General features: G+C 43.2%; 1 protein-coding gene across 5 annotated transcripts in view; it reads left to right on the forward strand.

Annotated features, from left to right (window-relative positions):
- Nucleotides 1-23,052, forward strand: part of TENM4 (teneurin transmembrane protein 4) — a 772,055-nt gene that overhangs the window by 472,208 nt on the left and 276,795 nt on the right. The gene's annotated exons all lie outside the window — the stretch shown is intronic.

The raw sequence follows: 23,052 nt of genomic DNA on the forward strand, positions 1-23,052 counted from the left end.
CTGTGAGCCTTAATTAGATAATAAATTAATAGATAAATGGATTAGAAAGTTCAGTATGGCTTTCACAACTGCTGCTAGTGGCATAAAAATGAGGTGCTGGGTATTAGCAATGCTAATAAATGGCATAAGGAATGCACTTGGGGAGAATGATGATGTGGCGGCTGAGTGACTGGTGAGGACCATGGTCTCTCCTTTGCCCACACCTATTTTGGAAAACAAAGGTGCTCCTGTACCTCCTTTAGGAAAGATAACGGTGGTGCTGATGTGGAAGGGTAAATATGTCAGCTCCCCAGTGCCCCTCAAAGCCTGCAGACTGAATGTGGGATTCATGAAACATTCAGGAAGCACACAGGACGTATTCTAGGGGTTGGGCTGCACAGGGATCAGCTCAGAGGTCTGCCATGGGAAAAGGTTCAAGTACATGCATGGTATATTCAGTGATGGGAGAACTGCTCAATGGGAGGGAAGTCTGGATCGGCTGGACAGCCTACAACGTGCATGGGAATCATCAGGATTATTCTGAGAAAGCGTGATTTTGTGGACATTGTGCCGCTTACTCAGTTCTGTCAAGCAGTAAATCCAGCCATATGGGTCCTGGTGCTGCTCACAGAGGTAGTGACAGTAACTCGGATAACAGACACAGTGCTGCAGGTTGGAAAGTGATGCAAAGAATTCACCGGTGTGAGTTCAGGCTGAGTGTCAAATACCTGAAATTAGAAAGTTAGAAGAGCACTTTCAATGGTATGGGCTGTATATTATATGTAGCTTGCCAGAAGACATGGGATAACCTGGATTCGGGTTGGTTTGGGTCGATTCCCCCTCAGATATAATTGCTAATTCATGGGTGGCATTAGCCTGCAGCACTTGGTGACCAGAGTTAGAGCCAGATCTCAGAAAAGAGAACTTTCCTCCACCTGAATGATGTTAAAGTAATTTCTGTGATTCTCATCAAAGAACAGCAACTTTCTGTGAAAAACTGGATGCCTGAAATGTGACTATTACTGAAATATCCTTAGCACAGAGAAGAAAATACTTGGATAGAACCTATTCCTATTTTTAATCATTTTGATCATAGAATCATAGAATAGTTAGGGTTGGAAAGGACCTTAAGTTCATCCAGTTCCAACCCCCCTGCCATAGGCAGGGACACCTCACACTAAACCATCTCACCCAAGGCTCTGTCCAACCTGGCCTTGAACACTGCCAGGGATGGAGCATTCACAACTTCCCTGGGCAACCCATTCCAGTGCCTCACCACCCTCACAGTAAAGAACTGATTGATGCAATCTCTTCTGCTGCTCCCCTGAAGCTTGGCTTTTTATGCAGATGATTTTCAAGGTGAGGTGCAATTCTTCAGCAATCAGTCCAGCCTTTGCTAGAAGCTAGCCACGGTGACAGAAGCATCTTTTGATGTACACTTCAGGAGCATTTCGATAGATGCTTTCTTTAATGGTGGGGTTTAAGTACCTTGTGTACAGCATTCTGTTGCTTTTGCTAATGAGAATTACAGCTCCTGTGACTAAAGGCCAGCCTGATGAAAAGTGAGTAGTGCTCTGCCCCTTCAGCTACATCACTAATAGTCTTATTATCAGTCTATCTAGAATATAAATGCTCATTTGAAAAACACCGCAATTACTGTAGAGCATATTGCATGGTGTATAGACCTTATCACTTGAGTAATTTAAAGCCTATCAGAGTAAAGTACATGAAAATATATGAGGACAGAGTCACAGCCAAGCTTAGGTAGGAAGAGGTAAACAAGATGCAAATGGTCTTTTTCACTTCTAGCTTTCAATGCTGGAGACGTTTGTCATCTGTTAGGTTGTTTAGCAAGTTTCTAATCAGTATCTTTTCCAAGTGTGTCTCCCACTCAAAGAGCTCCCATCCAAAGGAAATCTAAACAGGTTCAGAGATAGTAAATACATCACAGTGGGTTGTTGAATAAGCTCACACAACCCCAGCTCTTTGCCAGCCCCATGTATGTCTGTTGTAAACCTTGAAGCCATGTAGCAACATACCACAGTGCTAACAACAGTAAATGAGAGGTCCATGACTAAACTGCTTCTGATGGGTTTGGTGCATGGGCAGATCAAGCCCAGGTCTTATGGAAAAGGTTATGTCAATATATGTATGGACATACTTAGCCTGAGACCCTGAGAAGAACAGGGAGAATCCTCAGCCTTAGGATCCACTAGCAAAATCAGTCTGTTTGGGAAGCAGTGCAGGTTTATGCCAGGCTAAGAATGCAGCTATCATAACACAGTCAGAATCTTGAGAAACACGGAAATCATTGACTGGTTTGAATTGGAAGATGTATTTAAAGACCATCTAGTCCAACCTCCCTGCAATGAGCAGGAACATCCTCCTCCTCTACTCCACCCTCATGAGACACCCCCCCTGCAGTCCTGCATCCAGCTCTGGGCCCCCTAACACAAGAGACTGACTCAGGACCCTAGATTAAACTGATTGTACAAAGCACATATTAAACCCCACATTTGGGTCAGAGAAGTCTGTGCCCAGTGTGAAACACAGGAGTGAGAACTGAAGCAGAATAATAACAGTTCCCTCTGTAGGTCTTTCCCATTTCTAATGTCTCAGATTCTGTGACCCATCAACTCAGTATTCATGTTTGGGACGTTCATAGTTGTTGCTCGTTCAAACCTTTCCTCTTTGCTCCAGGGATCAATGACATTGTCCAACTCACTGATCTTACAGCAATTTTTGTGCTTCAAGACCTGGATTATGCTGAAGTTCACATGGTCCCCACCATGCCGATAGAACAGCTTCCCTGACACAAGCTTTTTAACCATTTCTCTAGATGACCCCACTCCTTCAATGGGCCACCACTGCATATTTTAATAGGTTTGGATCATGTTCTATGACATAATTGAATTGGAAAATCACAAGTGTTGGGAATAAATTGGTTTGAGACATTTGAATTGGTCCTTTCGTTTCTGGAGAGTTGATCTGAGGTCTGGATGCAGTACGTGTATGTATTCACATCACTGTGACGTAGTTGTCTAGATTCATCAGGACCAAAAAAACCCCTCAAAAGTCTGTATAAGAAAATCCTGAAGTGACCATTCTCCTTAAGCAAGTGGGAAACCTGCTTCACTCATATATTCTATACTCACAAAGCCAAACAATTCCTTAAGAATGCAATTACTAAAGGAGGTTAAAGTTGTGCCTGAAGCTGGCCAAGCAGTTAACTTTCAGCACCTTTTATCCACCTCTTTATGGTGCTTACTAGGAATCTGCGCTCACTGAACCAGAACTATTTAAACATTTTCCTGCAAACCTCCAATTCCCTCACATTTAAGCCTAATAGCAGAGCTCACCTGTTCTGCAAATAAACACAGGGCTTAGTTCTCCAGGGGAACTTAATATAATCATTTACCATGTGGGCATCTGACTCGGGTTTGAATATGCTTGGTGTTGAGAGAGGATGGGCTTTGTGCAGCAAATGCAGGACTGGTGACAGCTCTGAAAAGGGGTCATTTGCATTAATTCATTAAACAGGACAGGGTATGGTGATAGTGATGGACTAGGGGACACCATCTGAGTCTTTTGAGTCACCACGGAGAGGTGATCATCACTGGGCATCCTTGCTAGGCACAGGCTTTAAGATGGGCATCTGCAGTGGGTTCAGGTCCTACCAGGCTGCTATCCCTCCCATAGAATCATAGAATAGTTTGGGTTAGAAAGGACCTTAAGATCATCCAGTAACAACCCCTGCCGTGGGCAGGGATGCCTCACACTAGACCGTATCGCCCAAGGCTCTGCCCTATCTGGCCATCACACTCCATTAGCATTCGGTTGTCCCAGCCACCCAACCAATCTCCATAGGCATCACAGGGATGTAGAATGGGCACCCAGCCCTCACTTCCCAAAAAGAGCCCTGGGAATGTGGTTGTCCTGCCCTGCGTATCTCACAGTATGTTCTTCCAGGAGGATTAGCTGTCATATTATTTTGATAAATGAGGCAAAGCAAGGTGATGGCATGGGCTTTTTGGAGTTAAGATGTGGCTAGAAAGGAGAAAGATAAACTTGTAGCTCTTACGGATTAATTTCTGGCATCTAAGAATAACATAGATAAGGCAGTCTCAATTAGACAGAGCTTGAAACCACATATAATGAAGCGGAGACGGAAGAGATTGCTGTATCTGAAAGAGAAGTCGCCACTGTTCTTTAGATAAGCTCCCAGGTTTGCAGATGAGAAAACATAAATAGCGCAGAAAAGGGTTTTCTCCATTTAAACTTCACCAGGCCCATGTTCATTACCTTGTTCACTTACCCAAATTGCCGACCCCAGGAAACCCAAGGCAGCTCCGGCACAGGGATGGTTTCACCACAAACTACTCTGCTCATTCTCCTATGTCTTTTGGAACAACAAAGTTATCAGGTTGCCATTCTCGACACGCTTAGGACAGTCTCAGAGAGGTCTCTCCTCTTTCATTTAACAAAATGAAAGGTCTAAGCCAAAACCATACAAGACAATCACATAAACAGGCAGAGATGTCTCACCTGAAACAGTCTGCACAAAATCTGCACGAAAACGGTGTCTGTTTCTTATCTGTCATGGTAGTCGTTTCTTTTTATGCACACTAGCGTTCACTCACACCAATAAAGCAGGGCAGCATTTCATCAGGACTCCTTTGTTTCCTCAGAGGTATTTCCCACAAGGTGTTGGATTCACTTTCTACATGATCAACAGCTATCGCTATGTAATTACCAGTGAGCAGGTACCAGCTCTGAAGGTCACACTGACAGCATACATGTCCCTAGCACAGCTGCTTCTGTTTAACGTTCCTAATAAAGGGAAGGGAGACATTTGATTTTGATCAAGGTTTTAAGAAACACCCTATCTACAGAGGCCGGACATTTTCCTTCTCACTTCATCAGGAAGCTTTTCAAGATGGAAATGCAGGAGTGAGCAGTTTATCACTGAGATGACCTGGCTTTGGCAAGCCTTGGATAGGTCACAGGCTTCCCACTGCCACTACGGGAAAGCTTTTTATCCTCAAACACAGCAGAAGTTGGTTAGTATACATCTTCTGGGTTATATTTAAAGTCTGCTGTGGTCTTTTGGGGTCTTTTTGTAGTTCTCACTGCAAGTTTAAGACAAAAAGTGTATTTGTTTGTGGAGGGATGGTTCATTTCTTCCCCTATTTCTCTCTTCTTCTTTTAATTCAAATTGCTTCTTTATAAAGGTCACTCAAGTCCAGAGCAAAAGAGGATTAATTACTAACAGCCATAATTCAGAGACAAATTACCCTCCTGATATTTTGGCCATCTAGGATACACCATGTAAAAGCCATCTATCTGAGGGAATGGCATGGGTGATTGTGACCTACAGTCATGCTGAGCACTGGTGTGCTTCATTTGCCCTGAAGAATGATGTGGGGTTTAATATATTAATAAGAAAGGGTATGAAAATACTGCTATTCTTCTATGCCACTTTTCTCATCCAAAGAAACTATTTTTTCTTCTCTTAATCAGACTGGGCAAAAAGTTATTCTATAGGGATGAGCACTGATTTCACTGGGGTGGCTCACAGAATAAATGTACCTCTGCATTAACACAGCCAACAGGATCTGAGACACAAGGGATTTCCAACCCCCTATTTTCCTGAGTCTCATTAAACAGTGCCTTATGCTATTACTAATTCAATTAAAACCAATAAGATCGGTCCATGTGGAAAATGACCATGGGTATCAGCTCTGTTGAGGCATGATACACTCTATGCACATGGCAAGCAAAGCTCAGATGCTCACACTTGTGAATGGTGGACCTCAAACTGTGGATTTCAGAAATTCAACTCCCTCCCAAGCCCTTATCCAGAAAAGTACACAGGGACACCATGAAGGATTTCAATCTCAGCCTGGTCTGGACTTCTCTAGAGACATGAAAAGCCTGAGGTTTTATATCTGTCATTCAACAGTGCATCAGGGCTTTGCGATGGCGCTAGTCTGTACTGCTGAGACTATTCCTTGGCAATCCTAAAGAGTCAAGGACTGCTTTTTAGCTGGGGACGCACCATGGGAAAGCGGCTACAAGGCAGCATCCTGTTTATATCTATGTGGCTTTTCCATTTCCAGAGATGACCTGTCTGAAGCCTGCTTTGTGTGTCTCCATCTCCTTCTGAGTGTCTCACATACCATTTCTAAGCCTATTCCATCAATCTCACATTGTAGCTGCACATTTCTGTCATGCTGCTTATAAAGCATAAGATGACAGAATGGTTTGGATTGGAAGGGACCTGCCTGACAACTTTTTACCATTATTTTGCCTTTTATTTAAGGCTTCTGTGAACTCTCTCCACAGTCATTTTTGTCCTTTCTTAAAAGATTACAACTTGTTAATAGCACAGTGAGCATCTAAGATTGTCCCAGAGTCTGAACTCTGCAGAAATCAAGTAGAAGCCACTATGAATAATAAAGTGAAATGAGTGCATTTATGATTGACCTTTGAAAAAAGTATGTTATCTGCTAACAGTGGCTAAAATTCTGGCCTTTCCGAAAAAAATTGTAGGTAGAAAAGTTCACTCTAAGAAATATATATGGATTTTACAAAGGCAGGTAGGGACAGGCCAAGGGGAATGGCTTTAACCTGCCCGAGGGGAGACTGAGATGAGCTCTTAGGCAGAAGCTCTTCCCTGGGAGGGTGCTGAGGCGCTGGCACAGGGTGCCCAGAGAAGCTGTGGCTGCCCCATCCCTGGCAGTGCTCAAAGCCAGGTTGGACACAGTGTCTTGGAGCAAGCTGCTCTAGTGGAAGGTGTCCCTGCCCGTGGCAGGGGGTTGGAGCTGGATGAGCTTTAAGGTCCCTTCCAACCCGAACCAGTCTGGGATTCTATGATCAACTATCATTCCAGTTCTGTCAGTGATGGGTACAGAAAACACTCCTCCAGTCCAGTTTTCCATTACATGGTTTAACAGCCATTTTGTACTCTGGAGAAGGATAAAACGGGAAGTGTAAAGAAGATATTCATTGATCCATTTCTTGACTGACTCCACAGCATCACCAAACAGCAAGTAAGAACGAAGGATGGAATTACATCATAAAACCTTTCCTGTTCCTCCAACTGGCCTTTGCCCACAGCAAGAGCAGAGCTTGTATTATTTGTATGTTACGAAAACCAGAAATAACGTGTACAATGCTGGCCATGCAGGTTTGAAATTACGCTAAATATACACGTTTCTTGAGGAACCGCAAAAGTTAATGACTTAAAGAGTTGTTTTCACAGGTAGGGAAAATCCATGCCTGTTTGGGCTTTAAACTAGTGTTAGTGTACAATCAGACATAACTGCTTTCTCTAAACAAGATGTTGCCCTTCCAATTCCCAACCAGCATTAACATAAGCAGCAGATATTCCTGTTGCTGTGGAGATTTTGAGCCACAGACCAATCTCTATTCTTCTACCTGACTTAGCTCACGAGGTACAGCAGTTGAAGGCTTTTTCCCCATGACACATTTGCTGAACATAGAATGGTTTGGGTTGGAAAGGACCTTAAGATCATCCAATTCCAACCCCCTGCCATGGGCAGGGACACCTCACACTAGACGTGTATGTTTTACTGAGTAGACCCGATGGAAAAGCATTTGCATGTGCTATGCTTTCCCATCCTTTGAGTCCAATAGCTAAGTTCATCACTATTATTTCATCAATTCCCTTTTTGAACATCATATTTCACAATGCCACAAAAAACTCTCCCATCTTTGCGTCTCTCCCCCATATCCTGAAAGCTTTCTCTAGCAGCTCCTCATCTTCCCCACTCTGCCACTGTGCTCTTTGTGGTTTCAGTCTTCAGGTCCCCATTTGTTCAAAGTCATCCAAATGGCTTTTGCTTCTCCTGCCTCCATGCTCATGCGGATGCTATCAGTGATGCAGTACCACAAAGGCTGCAACTTAAATCTGTGTACAAAATACAGCTCTTTCCACAAATGGCCACATTCAGTTTGCCAACCTTCTCTTTTTATCTGTGCTGTTTGAGACCTGTGGTAGACTTTCCTTATATTTTAAATAATAGGGTTATTTCATGTCATTCACATCAGGTTTTCACATCCTTTTATTACTGGATGTGAGTGTTCTCCACCAAAACTGGGAGGATGAAGACAAATGTGGTGGTTTAGTACCTGAAGAGCTTTAAATGATTCTAACTGTTACCAATACAGTTATAAAACCTATATTGTAGTAGAAAACTACTTCTCAAAATGAGCCAGCAAGCATCTGTATGCCATTTGAGACCTCGAAATATCAGCCTCCTGGCATATTTTTGTAGGTGTGATAATCTAAGGAGTCAGTCAAGAAAACACTTACAGGCACTGGTAGTATCTTTTATTGGAAGTGATGTACTCAGAAAACGTAGACAAGCTTTCTTTAAATCTGAAATAGAAGCAGCAGACTTCACAGCTAAGTGCAAGTTGAGAGAAATTGCTTAGAGTATATAACAGAGCCTGCATGGCTGCATGTGGTTTTTGCAGGATAAATGGCATGGAATAACAGTGACCAGAACCCTTTTGTGTGTGTCTGTCAGGACTTTTAATGTTCACACCAGAATGGCCACGTTGGCTGTGGAGTAGTTCTTTTGCTCCCAGATTCCAGAGCTTTCATTGACTGGAAGGCCAGAATACTGAAATAGAGCCAGATGCTGGTTTTAGCTACCTTTGGGGACATGCATAATAAAAATCACAAGCATATAACAAAAAGGAAATGTCATGCCTTCTCACATTTATCTTTGCATCAGCTTCAGCATGAGAGAAAATGAAAAGCTAAAAAAGAAACCCTATTGTGGAACAGCAGACAGATCCAACCAGAACTGCCTCTGAAAGAGCCTTAGATAAGGAACCCCTTCAGGAACCCCCGGATGCAAAACAGATTGTCAAGAGCTCCTTTACCTGCCCATTGCTAGAATCCCAAATGTAAATGAGTTTTACTGTAGCTTCTGTATACACTGAGCCTATGACAGGGAACAACATGCTTTTGTTTTCCTTAAAGCATCTCCAAATGTGTGTTGTTTTCCCACGGGCGTGTGGTGGGTTAGTTTATGCCCAAAGGCACAGGGATAGACAGCAGCTTATTTCAGCCAGTAACACTAAAAATACAACTCATTCTTTCTGTGGAAACTCTGTGGTGCAGGTTTAAGATATATCTGGAAATAACCCATATTTATGATAATGTCTATTAGCAATTTCAAGCCTTCACTTGTAAGCATAACTTTGTTCAATTGTACAAACTGACACACACCAAAATCCATTTATCATCTTCACCAAGAGCTCTGGGTTCTCTGCACCTATAAAAACAATCAGGATCCAACATGACCAAAACATCCTGACCTGCTTGCTGTGAGGGCATCAACACTCAATGACGTCAGCATTTCAGTTTAACTAAGGAAATGCCCCATCGCTGGCAGTGTTCAAGGCCAGGCTTGGAGCAAGCTGATCTAGAGGAATGCATCCCTGCCCGTGGCAAGGGGCTTCAAACTAGATGAGCTTTAATGTCCTTTTTAACCCAAACCTTTATGTGACTGTATGATTCTATGAAGGAAAGATGAATCTATGTTCTTGGTTTTAAGGACAGAGGTCTGCAAATTGTAACTTTTATGCATACACTATCACACATATCTTAAGAGTCTAAGAAACCTGCTACAATTTGGTCCCCCAGCAGACTGGGAGAAATCCAGTCTTTATGGAAAAGGCATCTACATTTTGCTTTTAATACATTGTGTGTGAAAGCGGAAGTGGAAGGAGACAGATGGCCCTGAATATAAGCAGAGGAATTCAACCCACCATATGGAATCCCTTCCCACCTTGACAGCACAGGAGGCCTGGGTGTCGCCAGTGTGTTTTCCTAAATGAGTATCTTTAGTCTTCCAGTGAAACTAATAGGAAGCCTTTGAGTGTCAGTCTTTCTAGCCATCTTCTGAGGATGGATGTGTGATGACAACACTCATCCCTTCTGAAATAATTTAGGAATTGGAGCCTTTCCTCCAAGAAGTGGGAAATCTTGATTCTAGACTCCATTCAGTTTGGGTGAGATTAGCTACTTTTAGCCCTTTTGAGGATTTAAGCGGGCTCTTCATGTCAGTGTATGCTCCAAAAAGTGTTTCTTGCTATCCAATAGAGGTTTCTCTCTCTGGTAATGCTCTTTTTAATGTTAAAAAACTAGGGAAACAGCAGGTTAAATAGCAAGACACTTGACGAGCCCGGAAACCTACTAGGCCCTAGAAGTGATCAGATTTGCTGACCATACTTTATATTCATTTTGCTGTCCCTCTTGCTAACACTTTATGAACAAAAGACAACTGATCATATATAGAACCAAAAGATCATACATTTAAAAAAGCTTTTTTCCACTTCTAAACTCTTCAAGTTTTTCTGTCATGGGTTTTATTGTTTTGGGGTTTGTTTCTCCTTTAAAATGAAAAGCATCACTCAAAAAATGGTCCAGGAGAGAAAAAAAAGCCTCTTTGCAATCAAAATTTAAAAGAGTATGGGGAAAACACAGCTCATAAGAATGTGTGTAGAGGCAGCCAAAAGGTAAAAATGAAGGCAAAACTGAAGCCAGAGCTACCCATTAAAGCATGGTGGAACCACTGTAACGTCTGCAGAAGTGCCTCAAGGGCTGGTGAGCGTGAGCTTCACTCCAGTCATCTGGTTGACACACATGTGGACTGGATGAAAGGCAGCTGGGTCTGCATGGGGCTTGCAGAGTAGGATCTTTCCTTCAGGAAGAAGTGTAAGAAAGCAAGTGCCTGTATAAACTGTTGAGCAGTGTACAGAAGGTCAAGGCTGTCAAAGAGGGCAGGCAGGTAATCATCAAAATTAGAGATAAGAGACCACTGGGTTACTTTGTTCAACAGCATGCTGAAAAGTGTTCAGTGCACTATAACATAAGCACATATGAGAGTGGGTTTTATTAGCCCCCTGAAACTCTGGGGACTAACTGCCCAGCCTAATTGATTGGGAATTCAGAATTAGACTTGTTATAGAAGGGAATTCAATGCTGTAGTGAACAACTACCTCAGAGATGGACAAAACAAACAAGGGCTGTTTGTCACTCAAAACATATGGATTCTCTGCTCCCCTTAGCATTTTATCACAATCAAAACCATTACATGTAAAAAAGGGAAAGTGTGGAATATTTCATGGCTAGTATGTGAAACTACCTGTTGCATGTTAGTTTGGGGGCAAACACCTTAGAGAAAAATAATGCCTTATGAGCTGGAATAAGCGTAGCACACACTGTTTCACCAGTCAGAAAAGAATAAGGACTATTAGGCATCTTGCTTTCTTGCTTCACTTTGATTACTATTGTATTATGATTAGTATCATAAAAAGGTTTCCTCCTATCCCATAGGGTGTAATGAACTGCTTTACAGGAGCTGGGATTAGCCAGCAATAGGGAAATGATGGTAAATCAGGCGGACCAGTAGTTTGTTCTGTTCTGGCAAAGCCTGTAGCATGTTTTCACATGGGTTCAGGTGCCGTAATTCAGCACTGAATTAGTTTCTAATACTGTCCTCATCTTTCTGCAACAGCTTTTTCTTGAAGATAACCAATTCCTTTATCCCTCAGAAAAACAAGAAGCTGGGGCAACAAGAGACGGAGACACTGCTAAGTGAATGAGGCCATGGGTATACTTTACTCTGTATTTAGCTCTACTCTTTATAGCCCACACAGCTGTGAATCATTCTCCAAACTACTGAAATATTTATCTTCTTACAAATAATTCTCATGGGCCTTTTATGTGTTTTGAATTATCATTATCTCCCCTCTAGCCAGAGAATCTCTCTTATTTGGGACCTTTCTTTGCATAGTGACGTGAACAATCTCACATTTTTCACTAAGTGGGGAACTGAACAAAAGTCAAGGTAAAGATTTTTCTCTTCAAGGGCAGAAGTCAGTAAAGCAATGATCAAGGTATTTAAATTGCAGCTTTAAAGATCTTAATCAAAGCTGTTGAGAACAAAACAGTAACATCAGTGATGGCTGAAACTTCCTCAAGTCTTGCTATTGCACTTGCAACTTGGTTTGTTGAAAGACATGCTTTGTGGCAGGGGGTTGGAACAGGATGAGCTTTAAGGTCCCTTCCAACCCAAACCACTCTGTGATTATATGATTCTATTATTCTGGAGGCAAAAAATTGCTCCCCTTTTGGGACTGGAAATGCCATTCAATAACCTGAGCCTTTGTCTCTACCGATTTCCCTTTCTCTTCTTGGTCACTGTTGCAGTTTATTTGATAATGTTGCTCTATGCCTGAAACAAATGTAAAGCAAATCACAGTTTTTGGTCCCAAACAGATTTGTTTCTGGCATAATACTATGATATTGCTGTATTAACTTCTTGGTCAGTACCACTGACTGGCAATCTTTGACTGGAGAGAAGAGCATCACCTGCAGAAACATACCTGTATTTTGGCTCTTTGCTTCAGCAAGAATTCAGGAGGTTTTCCAGGAACAAAGCTGAAGTGCAGGTTTACAAAGGGAAAATTTGGATTCGAGCAATGAGCGCTACACATCTACATAGCTTTTTCAGTAAGCATGAGGTCTTCACCTGGACCTCCCTGGAAATGTAGAACTTGTCCTGCACTCAGATCTTAGCAAGGGGATGCTCTCAGTCTCCCTCAGTCTACAGAACATTGTGAACAAGTGTCCTCTAAAATAACAATAGCTTCTCAAGCACAACTTCCCTACTCTGACAGCTTGCATTGCAGGAACACCTAATGGCCAAACACAGGATCAAGGTCCTGCTGCTTTGCTAGCTCCACATGCACATAAGGAGAAGCAGCCCATGTCTCGAAATGCCTGCAGAATAAGCAGACAAAAAACATCAAAATAACTGGAGGATACAGAATAAGCCTGATTTTTTAACGAACAGGGTATGTACGAGATTCAAATGCATTCCTGCATGAGGTGGATGCCAAAAGAGAATACGGTGCATGAGCATCAGACAAGACAGGTCTGAAGAGTTCTTTCCCGGGTTACATAGCAGAGTTCTCTCAGACTCAAAGGGAAAGGAATGACACCTACTATCAACCTGGGTGCAGAGAGATTTCTACCATCTTGGTGCAGCCCTCCTGCCTCCTTTTCTGCAGGAGCTTCACACTTCCTACTGTTTTCAAGTCCAGACCCCCAGGGCTGGCTCACAAGAAGAAACTGCTATGGAAAATAACCTTTCTCGTTAATCAGATCCCTTTAGAAGTCCATCTAAGAAGACTTTTAGCACTAGGTTGCCTTGATCTCTTTTGTCAGTTGAAGAAAGAAAATGATCTTCTGAACCATGACTCTTAGATGTTGAAGGGAGCCTGTTGGCTTTGTTCGAAACCATGCACTGGGAAAAAAAGGTCTTCCCAAAATTAAGGAAGATTGGCTAGAATGTAAGAAATAACAGTCACTGGAAAATGACTTCCATATAATTTTAGGGATGCAAGCATCCAACCCTAATGGGGATAAATTGTGGGATCAGGAGGAAATTGTCCCAGTAAGTGTAGGCTAAACAAGTAAGTTCATTACCTTTATGCACCACAGAAATCTAAAGCTAACAGTAATTTTAGGAACAAAAATAGGAACAGATACAATCTCTTTATTCAGGCAACATTCCTCTCACCCCAAATTTCCTCTCCAGGGAGCTAGCTTATGGATAGATGGGGCCGGATTCTCACTGCAGTATAGCTTTGATACCACTCTGTCAGGCTCCAGGGGTCTGCAGTGCTGTGTTTTGCTTGGGCTGCACTTACTTAGACAGACTACATTTCTTCTCAAGAGAAACATAAAATATCATTGCTTCAGAGTTCTCCTTCTCTGCAACTTTTATCTCCAGCTTCCTACGTGTTTAGTCTCTGCTTCCGTTGCTACTATACAGTACCTTTGTCTGTGAGCTTGCTGGGGAAGTGTTAAGTCTGCACATATGATGGGGCCTTAGCTGTTACAGAACAAACCAAAATATCACTGCCAAAAATGTCACTGTGAGGTTGCTTTATCTCCAGGCAGGTTTGAGACATTAAGCCCAGGTTCATGTAACTTACACTTACCCACCTCAGTTAGGAACACCCAAGCTTCTCTGTATAATCAATGAATCATAGAATCCCAGACTGGTTTGGGTTGGAAGGGGTCTTAAAGCTCATCCAGCTCCAACCCCTGCCTCGGGCAGGGACACCTTCCACTAGAGCAGCTTGCTCCAAGCCCCTGTGTCCAACCTGGCCTTGAACACTGCCAGGGATGGGGCAGCCACAGCTTCTCTGGGCACCCTGTGCCAGCGCCTCAGCACCCTCACAGGGAAGAGCTCCTGCCTAAGAGCTCATCTCAGTCTCTCCTTTGGCAGGTTAAAGCCATTCTCCCCTGTCCTATCATGACCTGTTCTTATAAAAGTAGAAATAAAACATTCGAACTGAAATTGGAGACAGAGTAACTGGCTTCTCGAAGGTAAAGCTGTACTTCTCGACTGCAGGAAGACCATATAGTGACTATGCTGCACAATGTCACATTAAACTCTCATTTCTCCAAACAAGTCCTGAATTTAACAACTGCAATCTTAATTCCTTTCAAGAGATGCTCGTTTGTGACTGTTGTGTTAACAGGGGGAAATAATACACACCTTGCTTCTTAACAGCACAGTGTGCCTCACCATGTCTTGTTTTGCCTATGATAAATGTAAAACCCATCCTCACCGGCCAGGAAGGTCACAAAGAGTATCACTGATCACTTGCTGCTTTTATGGATATTGTTGGTGCTGTGGCTATAGGACGAATTAGCTTTGCTCCTGGTACGTGGGCTCTAATGTCATGTAGTTTCCCAGCATTCCACAGTTTTGCCTCCCCTGGCATCATTTCAGCAGTGAATTTTAGGGAATTAGTGGCAACCAGCCTGCAAGATTTAGCTGTAAATTTTATTTGTTGGGGCAGGTGAGAAAGTCTTGCAGTGGCCCATGTATAACAACTCCTTCCTGCTGTGCTAACAAGAATATGAAAAGGTGCTTTGCCTTCACCAAGCCTGTCAGGCAAAGTTTTGCAAGGCTAGTGTAAACCTTTGTGTTAGCATTAAGCTTAGATAAAGCAATTTCTGCAAAGCCTATGGTTTGGTGTTCAAATACAGGAAAATGGACCTTTTAGGAGATTTGCATGTAATCTTCTGCAGAGAACTTCATACTTTCTATTGGGTGTCTCGGATCAGATAGAGCATTAATGTCAGATTGAGAGAGGCCACTTCACGGGCAGCTCATCAGCCTGCCTACTGATTACATTATTCTTTTACAAGTTGGGGTTGAGTAAAGCTGCAAAAGGCTTTTGTAATGCTGATCCGTAATTAGGGGCTTGTATTTCCCTTCAAAACTTGAGATGATGGTGAATTATTTGCATAAATATTTCACAAGGAATGATATAAATATTCTGAGGTGATTAGGATTGTTTATACTGTCTCTCTCAGAAGAGTCTTTCTTGCTTGATCCTTCTTCCTTTGAAAGAGATAGAAGCAATCTCGCCTATAGTTGGAAATGACATTACCTGTTTGTGCTTTTGAATAACAGCACGATCTCAGCGCTGGAGACTGATGTTGCAGACACTGGTGTAACTAACTTTCACAATCTGTTTCTACTGTTGTGCCTACAAATGAGCAAAGCAAGTATCCGGCTCAGGCAATTGCCCATGTAATTTTCTGAAATCTGCTGTATTATTTTCTTGTGTTGGCAAAAAAACATTCCAAGTGTGGCTGTGCTGCCTGAGAGCACCCCAAGCCCCCGAGGAGCTGCCTTTCAGAAGGGAACAATTTCCTCCCTGCTCCTCTCCATCTTGCTCAATGGATAATTGTTTTCTGCTGTTTTGGGTCAGGTTAGTAACCTCGGGAGGTGGGGGAAAGGAGAGCTGCGGTCTGGGTTATTTTTGTCCCTTCCTAACTTCTCCTTCGTTTGGGGAATAACCGTAGGGCTCAAATGGTCCATTATCTGTGCTGAGACAGAGGCAGATAATAGGCATAGAATCATAGAATCAACTAGGTTGGAAAAGATCTTTAGGATAATCAAGTCTAAATACAATCATACAGGCATACAGTTGTAGTGCTTTTATATACCCCAGCATCACATCTTCCCTCACAGAACCAATGCCATTCTAGATGTTTTCCACTAACAGAAGGTCTGCCCATGGTCTCTCCTGTACGAACGAGCATGTTCCCGAGTTCCTGCCAACAGTGACTTTGTGACTTCCACATCCTGGCAAACAGATAGAGACAATCACTGCACATCTTCACAGCACAGGGGAGGGAAAAACCACAGTTAGGGGAAGTAACACAAACCACCCACACAAGGCAGGTGAAGTCCACCTAACATATGTTCTTCATACTCCAAGTGAATTTATTCGTTCTTTCTTAACCTTGCATGGCCCTTTTTCCCCCAATATGCCACTCTTCATCCAGGGCATGTGATTATTTCTCATATTTGAGACCCAACTATTAATTTCCTAATTTTGGTGACATGGCAGCAGCCCAGGTTTTTCTTGTTAAGATGATATTCATTTGCCCCCTTTATTTCATTTATTTTCCCCTCTGGCTCCACAGCTATAAATCAAATACACAAAATGAAATTAAATAAAATCAACATAAGTGCAGGTGGAAAGTCAGGAAATATAAATAACTAAGAGTGGTTTTCCAAGACTGCTTTTTTAATCAATTTGAAACACAAGATATATATTCCCAGTTGAACTAGGAAAGTTGTGACCACCTATTGTTAAAGAACAGCAATAAATCTGCACAATTCCTTATTCCCATGATTCACCAATGCGTTTTGCCAGTCAGCCCGAGGACGTTGCTCTTTTTCCAGAGGTGTTTTATGCTATCCACAGGAAAGGCATGAATACTGTTTATCCCTGAGGAAAATTCCTCTTTCTCCATCTCTGATGGAGCGAAGCTCCTGGATGCTAAACCAGGCTTTTACCATGTGATAATGAAGTTCATGAAGTTCAGAAAGGCCAAGTGCAAGCTCCTACACCTGGGCCTGGGCTAGGAAATTCCAAGCACAATTAAGTCTTCAATGAGAAGCTCCCTATAATCTGGCATCAGTGTGCTCTTGAGCCCAGACCCCTCCGTGTGCTGGGTTGTACCCCCAGAGCATGAGCAGCAGGGTAGAGGAAGGGGATTTTTCCCCTCTGCTGCACTCTGAGGACACCCTCCCTGCAGTCCTGATCCAGCCCTGGGGCAGCAGCACAAGAGGGACGTGGAGCTGTTGGAGCGAGTCCAGAAGAGGCCACGGAGATGCTGTGAGGGCTGGAGCAGCTCTGCTCTGGAGCCAGGCTGAGAGAGCTGGGCTGGGGCAGCCTGGAGAAGAGAAGGCTCCTGAAGGGGAGACCTTAGAGCAGCTCCAGTGCCTAAAGGGGCTACAGGAAACTTGGAGAGAGGCTTTGGCCAAGGGCCTATAGGGACAGGCCAAGGGGAATGGCTTTAACCTGCCCAAGGGGAGACTGAGATGAGCTCTTAAGCAGTTCTTCCCTGTGAGGGTGCTGAGGCGCTGGCACAGGGTGCCCAGAGAAGCTGTGGCTGCCCCATCCCTGGCAGTGTTCAAGGCCAGGTTGGACACAGGGGATTGGAACAACCTGCTCTAGTGGAAGGTGTCCCTGCCCATGGCAGGGCATTGGAACTGGATGAGCTTTAAGGTCCCTCCCAACACAACTAATTTTGCAATAGTCTGGATTTGTCCAAATAATATGTTCCCCTTCACCTTGAAAAGCACAATACCAGACATTCTCACTCCCCTCCTCAACCAGGAGGATCTCAGATGCCCTGAAATGATAGTAGAGCAAATCACTGCCTTTTATATGCCATGGGGAACTGCACACTGCCATGCAGGCAGGGCACTGCCCTTCCCACCTTGTCATATGCATGAATAGTCCATCACAGAGGTGCTGCCTGGAGTGTCTCAGTGCCCTCCTTGCTTGTCACTTCTCAAATGTAGCTCTTTGACTTCAGAATATCTCAACTCCTCAGTACTGCTTCACGCTTGTGGGGTTTAATCCATCAGACATGTTGTAGGATAAAATTGCCTGAGCTTTAGATGTATTTATTAATTTCTGTGATCAGAGGTAACTAAGTGTTCCTGTTGTGTAAGCAGGTCGTGGCTTTCTCCAGAACAAAACTAGCTCCAGTTTTAATACAGACTGATAAGATTTAGTTTTGATGTCAAGAAAAATCACTCAAACCCACTGTGCAAAGTGAGAGGAAGACACAAAAAAAGAGGTGCATGTGTTTACACTCACGTTCCTTCGGCAGGATAATACACCCAGCCAGCACACTACAGAACACACTCTGCTATCACTTCCACAGCCTTCCTCCTGAACCACACTGCACTCGAGCCCTACGTTTTAAAGGCCAGAGCTGTATGGGATGTGTTTGGTTTGTATTGGTGCCTACCATTAGTGGTGCACCGGTACCAGTGCCAGACGCTGTTGGATTTTAACGTTGTACAAAAGCCAAGCATTTTCAGCTGTATGACTTAATACTCTTACATGAGAGCTGCCGCAGTTGCTGTACTGAGGTAGTCACGATTGCAGCACTTCTGCCTCCCCCTGTCCTTCCTTCATGCTGGGAATTCTGCTATTTTAAAATACAGCTGAGTGTGACAAACAGCCTTATTTCAGCGGCCAGAGACAGTGTGCAGGAGACAAGACAATTTGCATTTGACTTACTTCTCTGTGACTCAATTTCCTTATCTGTCAGAAGTGTAAGTCTGTACAACTGAATTTGATCAGACCATCTCATAGCAGATCCCAACAGATCTGATAACAGGATTTCAAATCTTACCTATTCAATGCTTGTCAAGCTCTTAAAGATTCTTGGTTGAAGCTCAACAAAAGGAGGTACTATGGGAAAAGCTGATATTAATGATTTATTGATTGCAGATAATACCATTCTGGGTATATTGCTGACAGGGGCTTTGGACAAGGGCCTGTAGGGATGGGACAAGGAGGAATGGCTTTAAACTGAGGGGACATTTGTATTAGATATTAGGAAGTTCTTCCCTGTGAGAGTGCTGAGGCGCTGGCACAGGATGCCCAGAGAAGCTGTGGCTGCCCCGTCCCTGGCAGTGTTCAAGGCCAGGTTGGACACAGGGGCTTGGAGCAAGCTGCTCTAGTGGAAGGTGGAAGCTTGGAGCAAGCTGCTCTAGTGGAAGGAAACCATTCTGTGCTTTTATGATGATTCTGTATTGAACTCTATTAAATCCTGTTGTCTTGTGGTATGAGTCCTGTGAAAAGTCTGCATTTGTGTATTTGCTCTTTTTCACCCCTTCTGGGACAAATTGTAAACATATGAGTGTAATCCACTGAATATCATGTATGAAACAATTTACTGTCCTTCATTTAAAAGTATATCCTCAAGTGTTCTGAATTCCTGGCAGCCCTTCTATTCACACCACGATGAATACACCCGGTTTAAATCAGCTCTTGATCTCTGAAGGCCAAATCCTGCAAGAGACAGAGTAATTCTAGAAACACACAGTGTTCTGAAATATGACAGCCAAATGTGCAGCAGAAAGTGAAGGCATGTTTATTGTTTGTCTTACTTTCCCCTAACTATTTAGAGTCTGCTCTGGTTGTCTCTTCTGTAAATTTAAAGCTGTTGCCTGCATTTTGCAGTGTTCCTCAGTTAAGTTGGGAAACAGATTCTTTGTGTTAACCTATTTCCCAAGTTTGAGTTTCCCAAGTATGTTCATAAATCTAACAAAAACTCTAACTTATCTCCCCCTGATTTTTTTAGATCTTCATCTGAAATACTGATGCAGAGATAAAATACAAGTTTATGTTCTCTTTCCTTCTGAATATGTGCAAGTAACGTATCACTCATACAGAGACATTCAACTTATATTATTCCTGCCTCAAGTCCAAAGAACGCAATTTTGACTGTTCACTGCAAGCGGATATATAAGATTGTTACAAATTGATGCCAAGGGGCCCATGCTTGGAATCCTTTTTGTTTTTCTTTGAGTTAGCTTCCAAATTGCAAGAGTGTGCATAATGAATGCGTTATCTGGTCCTTCTGGTTTGTATTTTTGAAGGAGAAACAGCACATACCGCAAAGTGACTTGGCCTACTTGCTCAGGTTCCATAGCAACCCACTAGTGCTCCGAATTCAGTTTGTACTAATCAATTAGAGATTTTGCTCTGGCAGCTGGAATGAAAGTTTACAGGCCAAATCCTGCTCGTTTCACTTGGAGATGTTGCTCCAAGTGAATTTATTGCTGCAGCAAATACAATGAGATACTGGTCTGAGAAAGATACAAACTTGTATCTTCAGTCTCTCTCTCGGTTTATTTTTTTGCGAAAACGTCAGATTTAACTCTTGGGTTTCTGTCCAAGCAGAGAAAAAGAGGCAAGTGTCTGAAAGGATCCACAACATAAGACACCCCCATCTTACAGAGCTGCTTGCATGTTAGAAAGGAATCCTAGAATGGTCTGGGTTGGAGGGGACCTTAAAGATCATTCCCGCCACACGCAGGGACCCCTTCCACTAGAGCAGCTTGCTCCAAGCCCCTGTGACCAACCTGGCCTTGAACACTGCCAGGGATGGGGCAGCCACAGCTTCTCTGGGCACCCTGTGCCAGCGCCTCAACACCCTCACAGGGAAGAGCTTCTGCCTAAGAGCTCAGCTCAGTCTCCCCTTGGGCAGGTTAAAGCCATTCCCCGTGGCCTGTCCCTACAGGCCCTTGGCCAAAGCCCCTCTCCAGGTTTCCTGGAGCCCCTTTAGGCACTGGAGCTGCTCTAAGGTCTCCCCTTAAGGATCCTTCTCTTCTCCAGGCTGCCCCAGCCCAGCTCTCTCAGCCTGGTTCCAGAGTACAGCTGCTCCAGCCCTTGCAGCATCTGCGTGGCCTCCTCTGGACTCACTTTTCTCCCCATGCATTTTAACCATACGTTGCCAGCACAGCTGAGTAGCACATACCTTCTGTTTTACTTGTAAAACCTCCTGTTGCATCCACCCCTACTGTATGCCCAAAAGGGAATTTTCCAGGGAGCATGGTGGTACATGCCAGTGCTTTTCACAGCAGCACAGCCCTTGGGGATGTAGTTACTACACACAATTCCTAGGGACCCTTCCGTTGTAAAGGTCAGCTCATATGCTGCTGCAAGTGCATGTAACAACCATAAAGTCCCAGGGGAAGCTCTCATGTGCACTCTGCAATGGTGCAGCTGATTAAAATCCAAAGTTTTCATTAGAGGTTTCTTTTATCCTTGCCAAAACTCCAATACTTCTGATGAGGAAGCTCGTACAAAGAAAAAACAACCTGCACCCATGTGGAAATGGCTGAGAAAAAGCACTGACATTTCACTTCTTTTTTTATTATATTATTCCAAATTCAGCTCATTCTGCTTCTGATCTTTATGTTCAGGCTTTATGTATAGATATGCCAAGCGTGCTGCCTGACCAAAACACAGGGAGAGCATTGGGGGTCCACTGTAATTCACCAGACACCTTTTTTTGTCAGGAGTAGTCACATCATTAACCTCCTTTTCATGCATTTTTACTGGTCTTTGGGTAAATGAGTCAAAGGCTTGAAATCATACTTTAAAATCAAGTTTGTCTCACTCAATGGCTGTAAAACTGTGTCCTCCACTTCCAAAGTACACCTGATCATAGAATCATAGATTCTAGGGTTAGGGTTGGAAGGGACCTTGAAAAACTGTATGGATCTATAGGAAGATATAAGTTTAACACTTCCTTTCCATTTCATTCATCATCACGCTAGAATTCAAGCTCTGGCGACACAGTATTAGAAATGCATCTTGTCTTGTTTTGTGACAAAAGCATAGCAAATCAAAGTCATGATTTAAACTTCATTACATCAGGGCTCATCAAATCTCCATTGCAACAAAGAGGAAGATGCAGAGACTTTGCTCCTTCAAGAGCACACTGGGGTTAGGGCTGAATCTCCATTTTCATGTCAGGGTCTGTGACAGGGAAAGCAGTGCTCATCCCCTTGCACGTGCTCCTTTTTTTGCTGTCTTCTCTCCAGCTCCTACCGGTAGTTAATACAATGGGAAGGTTATAACCTTGGCACCATAAAAAGGGTCAGGGAGTGTGAAGCGGGCTGCAGATGCCTTAAAAGCCGCATTCCTGAAGGAGAAACTTCTCTTGTTTGGAGGGTTGTCAGAAAGAATAGACCCAGACAACTCCACTGCTAATGGTAACAAAACACACAGCAGTTCATGCAGGAAAGCCAAGGCTCTCTGCCGAGGCTGTCTCCTCCTTTGGGTGACCACAGTCACTGTGTCTCTGAGCACAGGTACAACCCTTTATTATCCCTATCTCCAATGCCACAATTCCTGCTCTGATTATAATCAGCAATTTGTAAGACCTGCATACGCCAGGGAAATGATATCCAAGTGCTTACCACGAGAAAAAACAATGACCAAGGTGAAAAGAAACTCAGCAGGACCAGCTCCGGGGGATTTAAATGTTAAACCCACTGTATTGTTTTGGGTTTGTGTCCTTCTCTAAAGTGTTCATGTTGTGTTTGGTAAGAACTACTGTACAGCTATGTTGTGTGCTGTGTTATGTTCAAAACATGTTTTTTTTTTCAGAAACAAATCCTTTTTTTAAGTTTGCTGGTTTTCTTGTGCTGTTTAAGTCCTTTATTTTGATGGATTTTGCATGATAACGTTTCAGCATTTGGGAAAATACGGGAGATTAATCATTCCGACTTCCAGATCAAATGTATCAGGGGAAAAGCTTATGTTTAAATGCATTGTCCTGTATTTAACCTAGTATGTCTGTGTTCACATTCCCCCTGTTTTTATTGAGGCACTGCACATACCTGACCTCCACGTCTTTTCTCACCAGTTTTTGGAGTTTCAATTTCCCAGTCTTGTGCAAAAAAGCTGAGGGGAATAAGACCCTGATAACTATTACGTATTTACGTTATGGCTTTTGAACTGGATCTACTTAACTTCCACATACCTGATCCAACTTGCAGTCAGCAGCAGCTTTTCCTCGATCAGGCACAGCCTTATGTAAAATATCACCCAAGAAAGAACCCAGTTTGCTGCATTTCTCACTATTTAATCGACGAAATGCCTCTGCAC

Source organism: Lathamus discolor, chromosome 4 (assembly GCF_037157495.1).
Source record: "Lathamus discolor isolate bLatDis1 chromosome 4, bLatDis1.hap1, whole genome shotgun sequence".
In the NCBI taxonomy this organism is placed as follows: domain Eukaryota; kingdom Metazoa; phylum Chordata; class Aves; order Psittaciformes; family Psittacidae; genus Lathamus; species Lathamus discolor.